Here is a 12,808-nt window from a genome sequence, read left to right as displayed (position 1 = left end):
GTGAAATTGCTGACCTAGAAAATGTACAGAGAACCTTCATGGCGTGCATAACGGAGATAAAACACCTCAATTACTGGGAGCGCTTGAGGTTCCTGAACCTGTATTCCCTGGAATGCAGGCAGGAGAGATACATGATTATATACACCTGAATGATGGTAGGATTGCTGGTCTCTTTTTCTGTCTCATAAACACACTAGATAGCAGGGATATCTTGCTACTCCTACTTACACTTTGGTCACACTTCACAGACACGCACATGCATATATATATATATATATATATATATATATATATATATATATATATATATATATATATATATATATATATATATATATATATATATATATATATATATACATACATCTAGGTTTTTCTCCTTTTTCTAAATAGCTCTTGTTCTTCTTTATTTCTTCTATTGTCCATGGGGAAGTGGAAAAGAATCTTTCCTCCGTAAGCCATGCGTGTCGTATGAGGCGACTAAAATGCCGGGAGCAATGGGCTAGTAACACCTTCTCCTGTAGACATTTACTAAAACAGAGAAGAAGAAAAACTTTATAAAACTGGGATGCTTGAATGTGCGTGGATGTAGTGCAGATGACAAGAAACAGATGATTGCTGATGTTATGAATGAAAAGAAGTTGGATGTCCTGGCCCTAAGCGAAACAAAGCTGAAGGGGGTAGGGGAATTTCGGTGGGGGGAAATAAATGAGATTAAATCTGGAGTATCTGAGAGAGTTAGAGCAAAGGAAGGGGTAGCAGTAATGTTGAAGGATCAGTTATGGAAGGAGAAAAGAGAATATGAATGTGTAAATTCAAGAATTATGTGGATTAAAGTAAAGGTTGGATGCGAAAAGTAGGTCATAATAAGCGTGTATGCACCTGGAGAAGAGAGGAATGTAGAGGAGAGAGAGAGATTTTGGGAGATGTTAAGTGAATGTATAGGAGCCTTTGAACCAAGTGAGAGAGTAATTGTGGTAGGGGACCTGAATGCTAAATTAGGAGAAACTTTTAGAGAGGGTGTGGTAGGTAAGTTTGGGATGCCAGGTGTAAATGATAATGGGAGCCCTTTGATTGAACTTTGCATAGAAAGGGGTTTAGTTATAGGTAATACGTATTTTAAGAAAAAGAGGATAAATAAGTATACAAGATATGATGTAGGGCGAAATGACAGTAGTTTGTTGGATTATGTATTGGTAGATAAAAGACTGTTGAGTAGACTTCAGGATGTACATGTTTATAGAGGGGCCACAGATATATCAGATCACTTTTTAGTTGTAGCTACACTGAGAGTAAAAGGTAGATGGGATACAAGGAGAATAGAAGCATCAGGGAAGAGAGAGGTGAAGGTTTATAAACTAAAAGAGGAGGCAGTTAGGGTAAGATATAAACAGCTATTGGAGGATAGATGGGCTAATGAGAGCATAGGCAATGGGATCGAAGATGTATGGGGTAGGTTTAAAAATGTAGTGTTAGAGTGTTCAGCAGAAGTTTGTGGTTACAGGAAAGTGGGTGCAGGAGGGAAGAGGAGCGATTGGTGGAATGATGATGTAAAGAGAGTAGTAAGGGAGAAAAAGTTAGCATATGAGAAGTTTTTGCAAAGTAGAAGTGATGCAAGGAGGGAAGAGTATATGGAGAAAAAGAGAGAGGTTAAGAGAGTGGTGAAGCAATGTAAAAAGATAGCAAATGAGAGAGTGGGTGAGATGTTATCAACAAATTTTGTTGAAAATAAGAAAAAGTTTTGGAGTGAGATTAACAAGTTAAGGAAGCCTAGAGAACAAATGGATTTGTCAGTTAAAAATAGGAGAGGAGAGTTATTAAATGAAAGATGGAGGGAATATTTTGAGGAATTGTTAAATGTTGATGAAGATAGGGAAGCTGTGATTTCGTGTATAGGGCAAGGAGGAATAACATCTTGTAGGAGTGAGGAAGAGCCAGTTGTGAGTGTGGGGGAAGTTCGTGAGGCAGTAGGTAAAATGAAAGGGGGTAAGGCAGCCGGGATTGATGGGATAAAGATAGAAATGTTAAAAGCAGGTGGGGATATAGTTTTGGAGTGGTTGGTGCAATTATTTAATAAATGCATGAAAGAGGGTAAGGTACCTAGGGATTGGCAGAGAGCATGCATAGTTCCTTTGTATAAAGGCAAAGGGGACAAAAAAGAGTGCAAAAATTATAGGGGGATAAGTTTGTTGAGTATACCTGGTAAAGTGTATGGTAGAATTATTATTGAAAGAATTAAGAGTAAGACGGAGAATAGGATAGCAGATGAACAAGGAGGCTTTAGGAAAGGTAGGGGGTGTGTGGACCAGGTGTTTACAGTGAAACACATAAGTGAACAGCATTTAGATAAGGCTAAAGAGGTCTTTGTGGCATTTATGGATTTGGAAAAGGCGTTTGACAGGGTGGATAGGGGGGCAATGTGGCAGATGTTGCAGGTTTATGGTGTAGGAGGTAAGTTACTGAAAGCAGTGAAGAGTTTTTACGAGGATAGTGAGGCTCAAGTTAGAGTATGTAGGAAAGAGGGAAATTATTTCCCAGTAAAAGTAGGCCTTAGACAAGGATGTGTGATGTCACCATGGTTGTTTAATATATTTATAGATGGGGTTGTAAGAGAAGTAAATGCGAGGGTCTTGGCAAGAGGCATGGAGTTAAAAGATAAAGAATCACACATAAAGTGGGAGTTGTCACAGTTGCTCTTTGCTGATGACACTGTGCTCTTGGGAGATTCTGAGGAGAAGTTGCAGAGATTGGTGGATGAATTTGGTAGGGTATGCAAAAGAAGAAAATTAAAAGTGAATACAGGAAAGAGTAAGGTAATGAGTTTAACAAAAGGATTAGGTGATGAAAGATTGGATATCAGATTGGAGGTAGAGAGTATGGAGGAGGTGAATGTATTCATATATTTGGGAGTGGACGTGTCAGCGGATGGGTCTATGAAAGATGAGGTGAATCATAGAATTGGTTAGGGGAAAAGGGTGAGTGGTGCACTTAGGAGTCTGTGGAGACAAAGAACTTTGTCCTTGGAGGCAAAGAGGGAAATGTATGAGAGTATAGTTTTACCAACGCTCTTATATGGGTGTGAAGCACGGGTGATGAATGTTGCAGCGAGGAGAAGGCTGGAGGCAGTGGAGATGTCATGTCTGAGGGCAATGTGTGGTGTGAATATAATGCAGAGAATTCGTAGTTTGGAAGTTAGGAGGAGGTGCAGGATTACCAAAACTGTTGTCCAGAGGGCTGAGGAAGAGTTGTTGAGGTGGTTCGGACATGTAGAGAGAATGGAGCGAAACAGAATGACTTCAAGAGTGTATCAGTCTGAAGTGGAAGGAAGGCGGGGTAGGGGTCGGCCTAGGAAAGGTTGGAGGGAGGGGGTAAAGGAGGTTTTGTGTGCGAGGGGCTTGGACTTCCAGCAGGCATGCGTGAGCGTGTTTGATAGGGGTGAATGGAGACAAATGGTTTTTAATACTTGACGTGCTGTTGGAGTGTGAGCAAAGTAACATTTATGAAGGGGTTCAGGGAAACCGGCAGGCCGGACTTGAGTCCTGGAGATGGGAAGTACAGTGCCTGCACTCTGAAGGAGGGGTGTTAATGTTGCAGTTTAAAAACTGTAGTGTAAAGCACACTTCTGGCAAGACAGTGATGGAGTGAATGATGGTGAAAGTTTTTCTTTTTCGGGCCACCCTGCCTTGGTGGGAATAGGCCAGTGTGATAATAAAAAAATATACATCTGGAAAATCCTAGAGGGACTAGTACCGAACTTGCACACGAAAATCACTCACAACGAAAGCAAAAGACTTGGCAGACGATGCACCATCCCCCCAATGAAAAGCAGGGGTGTCACTAGCACGTTAAGAGACCATACAATAAGTGTCAGGGGCCCGAGACTGTTCAACTGCCTCCCAGCATACATAAGGGGGATTACCAACAGACCCCTGGCAGTCTTCAAGCTGGCACTGGACAAGCACCTAAAGTCGGTTCCTGACCAGCCGGGCTGTGGCTCGTACGTTGGTTTGCGTGCAGCCAGCAGTAACAGCCTGGTTGATCGGGCTCTGATCCACCAGGAGGCCTGGTCACAGACCGGGCCGCGGGGGCGTTGACCCCCGGAACTCTCTCCAGGTAAACTCCAGGATCCGACGAACAGTGAGAAGCTAACTTACATAATAATGAATATATATGTAAGTCACTCTGAGACAGCTGAGAAACAACACTAAATTGAACACTGTTTTATCTGCCTTATTTAGACCTTTATTCTAACTTTGTTTCACCTTAAGCGACTTATTATCCTACCTGACACTACTAGTAGTTTATAAGTGTTGTAATAAAGACGATAACTTACATAATAATGAATATATAAGTTACTCTGAGACAGCTGAGAAGCAATACTAAATGGAACACTGTTTTTTCTGCCTTATTTAGACCTCTATTCTAACTTTGTTTCACCTTAAACAAGTTATTATCTAACTTGACACTACTAGTGGTTCATAAGTGTTGTAATAAAGATGATAACTCGTATATAAGAAGTGAATAACTTACACTATGGCACCTGAGAAGCACTACTCTTATCTTATCTCCTTCTAGGCGTGGCACTGTCTCCCAACCTTAACACTAACCTAACACAAAGTTAACTTGTTATCCATGTTAACACTACTAATGGTTCACAAGCAATGAACTAACTTCATTTCATGATAGGTATAGTTGAAGTGTAAAATAACACGATGTTAGAGGCATGCGTCGTGGCACCAATGGTGACTTGACACTACTGGTGCCTTGGCTCCACTGGTAATAGCTTCTTCTGACGTAATTTCCGTTAGGTCGATAGAGTCCTGGTGGATATTCATTATTTTCAAGTGCTTTAAGTCCAGCATTTTGTTATTATGTCATTTGTGCTTTTATTTCTGCTGAAGCTAAACTGGCAGGGGTTGAGAATACTTTATAAAATAATATAATCTCTTATGTGTGACTTTCTCAAAGATTTTGGATAGCAAAGATAAGTTTGATACTGGATAGCAGTTGTTTATATTGGAAAATCTGGTTGTCTAGTCCCCGAGGAACCAGAGGTGATGGTTTAATGTGTTTGTGAACACTGACACTCCAGGAAGGAGAAAATAAACCATACCCCCGGCCGGGATTGAACCCGCGGTCATAGAGTCTCAAAACTCCAGCCCGTCGCGCTAGCCACTAGACCAGCTAGCCACAATAACCTAGTTGGATGAATCTTATTGTGGCTAGCTGGTCTAGTGGCTAGCGCGACGGGCTGGAGTTTTGAGACTCTATGACCGCGGGTTCAATCCCGGCCGGGGGTATGGTTTATTTGCAATCGTGTCATTACGATTTCTTAAGTCATGTTTACGGCAGTGAAGGGACTTGAGCTAGAGTTCGTCACGGCCACGCTAGCTGGAGATTCGTCTGTAAAAACTTGCATTTGTGGTCACAGAGGTGCCTGTGCTAACTTTCCTATGGTGTAGAAATATACCTAGTTGGATGAATCTTATTGTGGCTAGCTGGTCTAGTGGCTAGCGCGACGGGCTGGAGTTTTGAGACTCTATGACCGCGGGTTCAATCCCGGCCGGGGGTATGGTTTATTTGCAATCGTGTCATTACGATTTCTTAAGTCAAGGAGAAAATATGATGTTAACATACCTATAGGGAAGTCTTAAATCCGTACGGGGGTGTTACAGCACATGTGGGACGAGAAGCAATGAGACTGGATGCAGGGAAGAGCAGTACAGACCTATTTCCTTGGATCAAGAACCTCTCAGAGCATCTTTCATAAATGCAGAAGCACATGTTATGAGGGCAGAATTTTCTTATTGATTGGCAATGTTAAGAATAATTTTTTTTTCAGTGTAACATTCTCTCACCTTGATGAGTGCCAGTGAGTGCCAATGACTGCCAGTGAGTATCAGTGAGTGCCAGTGACTGCCAGTGAGTGACGTTGACTGTCAGTATCTGCCAGTGACTGCCAGTGACTGCCGTTGACTGCCAGTGAGTGCCAGTGACTGCTGTTGACTGCCAGTGTCTGCCAGTGACTGCCAGTGACTGCCGTTGACTGCCAGTGACTGCCAGTGACTGCCGTTGACTGCCAGTGACTGCCAGTGACTGCCGTTGACTGCCAGTGACTGCCAGTGACTGCCGTTGACTGCCTGGGTGAAGTGTATGGAGCTTCGTTGTCTCTTAAAGAGAGTTTTGTATTAAATAAAGCTGGAACACACACACAGGAAGTTCATAACTCACATTTATACATCTATGTCACAATAAAAAAGGTTGCCTTCTTTTATTGTAATTTCTAAACTTTACCTAAGAAAAGTAAACTTGTAATCGTAGCTGACACATATAAACTACCAGTAATTTATATGTTAAAATAAAGAAAATAACTAAGATATAAGCAATGAATTACTTACATAGTTGAGAAGCTCTACTGTGAGATGCTGATGTTCCTATGTTATATTAACTCATATTCTTACTTTACTTTACTTAAAACAACTTATTATCCTACCTGGCACTACTAGTAGTTTATAAGTGTTGTAATAAAGACGATAACTTACATAATAATATATATGTAAGTCACTTTGAGACAGCTGAGAAGCAATACTAAATGGAACACTGTTTTTTCTGCCATATTTAGACCTCTATTCTAACTTTGTTTCACCTTAAACAAGTTATTATCTAACTTGACACTACTAGTGGTTCATAAGTGTTGTAATAAAGATGATAACTCGTATATAAGAAGTGAATAACTTACACTATGGCACCTGAGAAGCACTACTCTTATCTTATCTCCTTCTAGGCGTGGCACTGTCTCCCAACCTTAACACTAACCTAACACAAAGTTAACTTGTTATCCATGTTAACACTACTGATGGTTTGGTTCACAAGCGATTAATTATCTTCTTCATTTCACGATAGGTATAGTTGAAGTGGGAAATAACACGATGTTATTAAAGGCATACGTCCTGGCACCCCAATGGAAATAAGTCAGTCTGTCAGACTTTTTGGGTTATCCCAGGTACTTTACACATATGCTGCTATGTATGATAATCTATGTAACTGTATTGTGTATATCTGAATAAATTTACTTACTATTCCACTGGTGATTTGGCACTACTGGTGACTTGGCACTACTGGTGCCTTGGCACCACTGGCGATAACTTCTTCTGACGTAATTTCCGTCAGGTTCATATTTTTAAGAGCTCTCTATTAACAATGTTGTTCAGTGATGCTGGATTTAGGTGGGAAACGACAATAGTTGTGTCATTAACAAGAGAACAGGTCTAAGTTGTGATTCATTAGGAAGATCATTGATGTATATGAGAAAAAATAGGGAGGTGAAGGACACTTCCCTATGGCACTCCAGTATCCAGAGGTCTTGTTGAAGACGTTGTGTCCTTAATAAAGATATATTGCTGTCTGTTAGTAAGGTAAGACTTTATATATGCAAGTGCCTCTTATACCATAATGATCAAGTTTGTGATGTAGGATGCTGTGGTCTACTGTATCAAAAACTTTCCATAGGTAGATAGAGTCCTGGTGGATATTCATTATTTTCAAGTGCTTTAAGTCCAGCATTTTGTTATTATGTCATTTGTGCTTTTATTTCTGCTGAAGCTAAACTGGCAGGGGTTGAGAATACTTTATGTTATGTGTGAGTTTCTCAAAGATTTTGGATAGTTAGTTTTAGTTTAATATGTTTATTATGCACCCCATACCCATCCTGTGGGCGGTAGTCAAAAGATTACAGAGGTACATAATTGGTCCAGGGACTGGACTCCAAAGTTTTGATAGCTGAGCAAGTTACAGAGGTAATGAACTCACAATTTACAAAGGTAATGAACTCACAATTTACAAAGGTAATGAACTCACAATTTACAAAGGTAATGAACTCCAGGTAAGTCTGGTCACAATCATGACAAGTTACAAAGGTATTTACAGATTACAGAGGTACGTAATGGGTCCAGGGACTGGGTCCCCAAAGATTTTGGATAGCAAAGATAAGTTTGATATTGGGTAGCAGTTGTTTACATCTGTTGGGTCTCCACTGTTGTGTATTGGAGTAACTCTTGCTATCTTGAGTAATGTTGGGAAAGTGCTGGTTGCTAGTGATTTGTTAAAAAGCAGTGTAATGGTGGGTGGCCCGGTGGCCTGGTGGCTAAAGCTCCCGCTTCACGCACGGAGGGCCCGGGTTCGATTCCCGGCGGGTGGAAACATTTCGACGCGTTTCCTTACACCTGTTGTCCTGTTCACCTAGCAGCAAATAGGTACCTGGGTGTTAGTCGACTGGTGTGGGTCGCATCCTGGGGGACAAGATTAAGGACCACAATGGAAATAAGTTAGACAGTCCTCGATGACGCACTGACTTTCTTGGGTTATCCTGGGTGGCTAACCCTCCGGGGTTAAAAATCCGAACGAAATCTTATCTTATCTTATCTTAGAGACATGAGTCACTGTTTGAATGATAGTGATGGGACCTGAGCTAGATTTCCTGGTTTGTTTTGTAGTGAATTGGTAATCAGGGTGACTTAAGTGGGCTGGGTTGGAGCAAGATAGAGGGATGTTGGGAAGTTTCCATCGGCCCGTGCCCAGGTTCGATTACCTGAAGAGAGTTTCGGGAGTCATCGCCCCCGCGGCCCGGTCTGTGACCAGGCCTCATGGTGGATCAGGACCCATTCAACCAGACTGTTACTGCTGGCTGCACGCAATCCAACGTACGAACCACAGCCCGGTTGGTCAGGTACCGACTTTAGGTGCTTGTCAAGTGCCAGCTTGAAGACAGCCAGTGATCTATTGGAAATCCCCCTTATGTATGCTAGGAGGCAGTTGAACAGTCTTGGGCTCATTGAAAGATTTGGTTGATGTCTAGCTGGAGCCTTGCAGTGTCTGCAATGGAAGACTGTCATGCAGATTCAGGTGTCATCTGCAAAGGAAGACACGGTGCTGTGGCTGACATCCTCGTCTATGTCAGAAATGAGGATGAGAAACAAGATGGGAGTGAGTACTGTGCCTTGCGGAACAGAGGTGACTTTTCACCGTAGCTGCCTCGGACTTTACTCTGTTGACTACTACTCTTTGTGTTCTGTTTGTGAGGAAATTATAGATCCATCTACCAACTTTTCCTGTTTTTCCTTTAGCATGCATTTTGTGCGCTATTACACCATGGTCACACTTGTTTTAGTTAGTTTAATATGTTTATTATGCACCCCATACCCATCCTGTGGGCGGTAGTCAAAAGATTACAGAGGTACATAATTGGTCCAGGGACTGGACTCCAAAGTTTTGATAGCTGAGCAAGTTACAGAGGTAATGAACTCACAATTTACAAAGGTAATGAACTCACAATTTACAAAGGTAATGAACTCACAATTTACAAAGGTAATGAACTCCAGGTAAGTCTGGTCACAATCATGACAAGTTACAAAGGTATTTACAGATTACAGAGGTACGTAATGGGTCCAGGGACTGGGCCCCCAAAGTTTTGATAGCTGAACTAGGTACAAAGGTAATGAGCTCACAAGTTACAAAGGTAATGAATTCTGTAGAATGGTTACTTACGTTTATACTTTGGCTACAATCATGAACAAATTATAGAGTAATGAGCAATTCACACTTCCACAACCGGTCACAACTGTAATGAGTTATTGGTGCAAATATTGATTGTTGAGTCACACACACCACACACACACACACACACACACACACACACACACACACACACACACACACACACTTGTCAGGAAGACAGCAGCGAGTCATGGTACGTGGCGAGGTGTCAGAGTGGGCACCTGTGACCAGCGGGGTCCCGCAGGGGTCAGTCCTAGGACCAGTGCTGTTTCTGGTATTTGTGAACGACATGACGGAAGGAATAGACTCTGAGGTGTCCCTGTTTGCAGATGACGTGAAGTTGATGAGAAGAATACACTCGATCGAAGACCAGGCAGAACTACAAAGGGATCTGGACAGGCTGCAGAACTGGTCCAGCAATTGGCTCCTGGAGTTCAATCCCACCAAGTGCAAAGTCATGAAGATTGGGGAAGGGCAAAGAAGGCCGCAGACGGAGTACAGTCTAGGGGGTCAGAGACTACAAACCTCACTCAAGGAAAAAGATCTTGGGGTGAGTATAACACCAGGCACATCTCCTGAAGTGCACATCAACCAAATAACTGCTGCAGCATATGGGCGCCTAGCAAACCTCAGAACAGCATTCCGACATCTTAATAAGGAATCGTTCAGGACCCTGTACACCGTATACGTTAGGCCCATATTGGAGTATGCGGCACCAGTTTGGAACCCACACCTAGCCAAGCACGTAAAGAAACTAGAGAAAGTGCAAAGGTTTGCAACAAGACTAGTCCCAGAGTTAAGAGGTATGTCCTACGAGGAGAGGTTAAGGGAAATCAACCTGACGACACTGGAGGACAGGAGAGATAGGGGGGACATGATAACGACATACAAAATACTGAGAGGAATTGACAAGGTGGACAAAAACAGGATGTTCCAGAGATTGGACACAGTAACAAGGGGACACAGTTGGAAGCTAAAGACACAGATGAATCACAGGGATGTTAGGAAGTATTTCTTCAGCCACAGAGTAGTCAGTAAGTGGAATAGTTTGGGAAGCGATGTAGTGGAGGCAGGATCCATACATAGCTTTAAGCAGAGGTACGATAAAGCTCACGGCTCAGGGAGAGTGACCTAGTAGCGATCAGTGAAGAGGCGGGGCCAGGAGCTCGGACTCGACCCCCGCAACCTCAACTAGGTGAGTACAACTAGGTGAGTACACACACACACACACACACACACACACACACACATGACGGAAGGGTTAGACTCAGAAGTGTCCCTGTTTGCAGATGATGTGAAGTTAATGAGGAGAATTAAATCTGATGAGGACCAGGCAGGACTTCAAAGAGACCTGGACAGACTGGACACCTGGTCCAGCAAATGGCTTCTCGAATTTAATCCTGCCAAATGCAAAGTCATGAAGATAGGGGAAGGGCACAGAAGACCACAGACAGAGTATAGGCTAGGTGGCCAAAGACTGCAAACCTCACTCAAGGAGAAAGATCTTGGGGTGAGTATAACACCGAGCATGTCTCCGGAAGCACACATCAATCAGATAACTGCTGCAGCATATGGGCGCCTGGCAAACCTGAGAACAGCATTCCGATACCTTAGTAAGGAATCATTCAAGACACTGTACACCGTGTATGTCAGGCCCATACTGGAGTATGCAGCACCTGTTTGGAACCCGCACTTGATAAAGCACGTCAAGAAACTAGAGAAAGTACAAAGGTTTGCAACAAGGTTAGTTCCAGAGCTAAGGGGAATGTCCTATGAAGAAAGATTAAGGGAAATCGGCCTGACGACACTGGAGGACAGGAGGGTCAGGGGAGACATGATAACGACATATAAAATACTGCGTGGAATAGACAAGGTGGACAAGGACAGGATGTTCCAGGGAGGGGACACAGAAACAAGAGGCCACAATTGGAAGTTGAAGACACAAATGAGTCAGAGAGATAGTAGGAAGTATTTCTTCAGTCATAGAGTTGTAAGGCAGTGGAATAGCCTAGAAAATGACGTAGTGGAGGCAGGAACCATACACAGTTTTAAGACGAGGTTTGATAAAGCTCATGGAGCGGGGAGAGAGAGGGCCTAGTAGCAACCGGTGAAGAGGCGGGGCCAGGAGCTAGGACTCGACCCCTGCAACCACAAATAGGTGAGTAAATAGGTGAGTACACACACTTTAGTTTAATATCTTTATGTACCCCATACCCATCCTGTGGGCGGTAGTCAAAAGATTACAAAGGTACATAATGGGTCCAGTGACTGGACCCCAAAGTTATGATAGCTGAACTAGTTACAAAGGTAATGAACTCCAGGTAGATCTGGTCACTAATCATGGCAAGTTACAGAGGTAATGAAACAGCTTCACTCCTATACATGGTTACAGTCATGAACAAATTACAAAGTAATGAACCACTGATACGTCCACACCTGGTCACAATTGTAATGAGTTATAAATACAAATATTAAGTGGATCATACACCCACACTAGCGCGCGCGCGCACATACACACACGAGGGCGCACGCACGGACATGTGCACACGAGCGTACAAATATATGCATACACACAAGGACGCACACCCACACACACACACCCACACACACCAACACCCACACACACACACCCTCACACACACCCACCCCGGTGGCCTGGTGGCTAAAGCTCCCGCTTCACGCACGGAGGGCCCGGGTTCGATTCCCGGCGGGTGGAAACATTTCGACGCGTTTCCTTACACCTGTTGTCCTGTTCACCTAGCAGCAAATAGGTACCTGGGTGTTAGTCGACTGGTGTGGGTCGCATCCTGGGGGACAAGATTAAGGACCACAATGGAAATAAGTTAGACAGTCCTCGATGACGCACTGACTTTCTTGGGTTATCCTGGGTGGCTAACCCTCCGGGGTTAAAAATCCGAACGAAATCTTATCTTATCTTATCTTAGAGACATGAGTCACTGTTTGAATGATAGTGATGGGACCTGAGCTAGATTTCCTGGTTTGTTTTGTAGTGAATTGGTAATCAGGGTGACTTAAGTGGGCTGGGTTGGAGCAAGATAGAGGGATGTTGGGAAGTTTCCATCGGCCCGTGCCCAGGTTCGATTACCTGAAGAGAGTTTCGGGAGTCATCGCCCCCGCGGCCCGGTCTGTGACCAGGCCTCATGGTGGATCAGGACCCATTCAACCAGACTGTTACTGCTGGCTGCACGCAATCCAACGTACGAACCACAGCCCGGTTGGTCAGGTACCGACTTTA

At 43.3% G+C, this 12,808-nt stretch overlaps 2 protein-coding genes across 6 annotated transcripts in view; one reads left to right on the top strand and one right to left on the bottom strand.

Moving 5' to 3' along the window:
• LOC128705363 (uncharacterized) overlaps positions 1 to 7,146 on the bottom strand; it is a 77,024-nt gene extending 69,878 nt beyond the window's left edge. For 2 of the 4 annotated variants that reach the window (XM_070093798.1, XM_070093795.1), the window contains exons 1-2: positions 7,078 to 7,146; positions 5,859 to 6,170 (exon numbers count right to left, since the gene is read on the bottom strand). The gene's annotated coding sequence lies outside the window, so the exon portion shown is untranslated. Of the gene's footprint in view, positions 1 to 4,671; positions 5,100 to 5,858; positions 6,971 to 7,077 lie in introns of those variants that run through there. The other 2 variants (XM_070093796.1, XM_070093797.1) reach the window with 2 other exon arrangements.
• Positions 1 to 12,808, top strand: part of LOC128694212 (uncharacterized) — a 233,316-nt gene that overhangs the window by 96,676 nt on the left and 123,832 nt on the right. Inside the window, exon 1 of one of the 2 annotated variants that reach the window (XM_070093790.1) lies at positions 7,186 to 7,415. The exons of the other annotated variant lie outside the window; for it this stretch is intronic. The gene's annotated coding sequence lies outside the window, so the exon portion shown is untranslated. Of the gene's footprint in view, positions 1 to 7,185; positions 7,416 to 12,808 lie in introns of those variants that run through there. 2 annotated transcript variants of the gene reach the window in all.

Source organism: Cherax quadricarinatus, chromosome 43, assembly GCF_038502225.1.
Source record: "Cherax quadricarinatus isolate ZL_2023a chromosome 43, ASM3850222v1, whole genome shotgun sequence".
Lineage (NCBI taxonomy): Eukaryota > Metazoa > Arthropoda > Malacostraca > Decapoda > Parastacidae > Cherax > Cherax quadricarinatus.
Note: the sequence above shows the minus strand (reverse complement) of the source record. Positions and strands in the feature narration are given on the sequence as shown.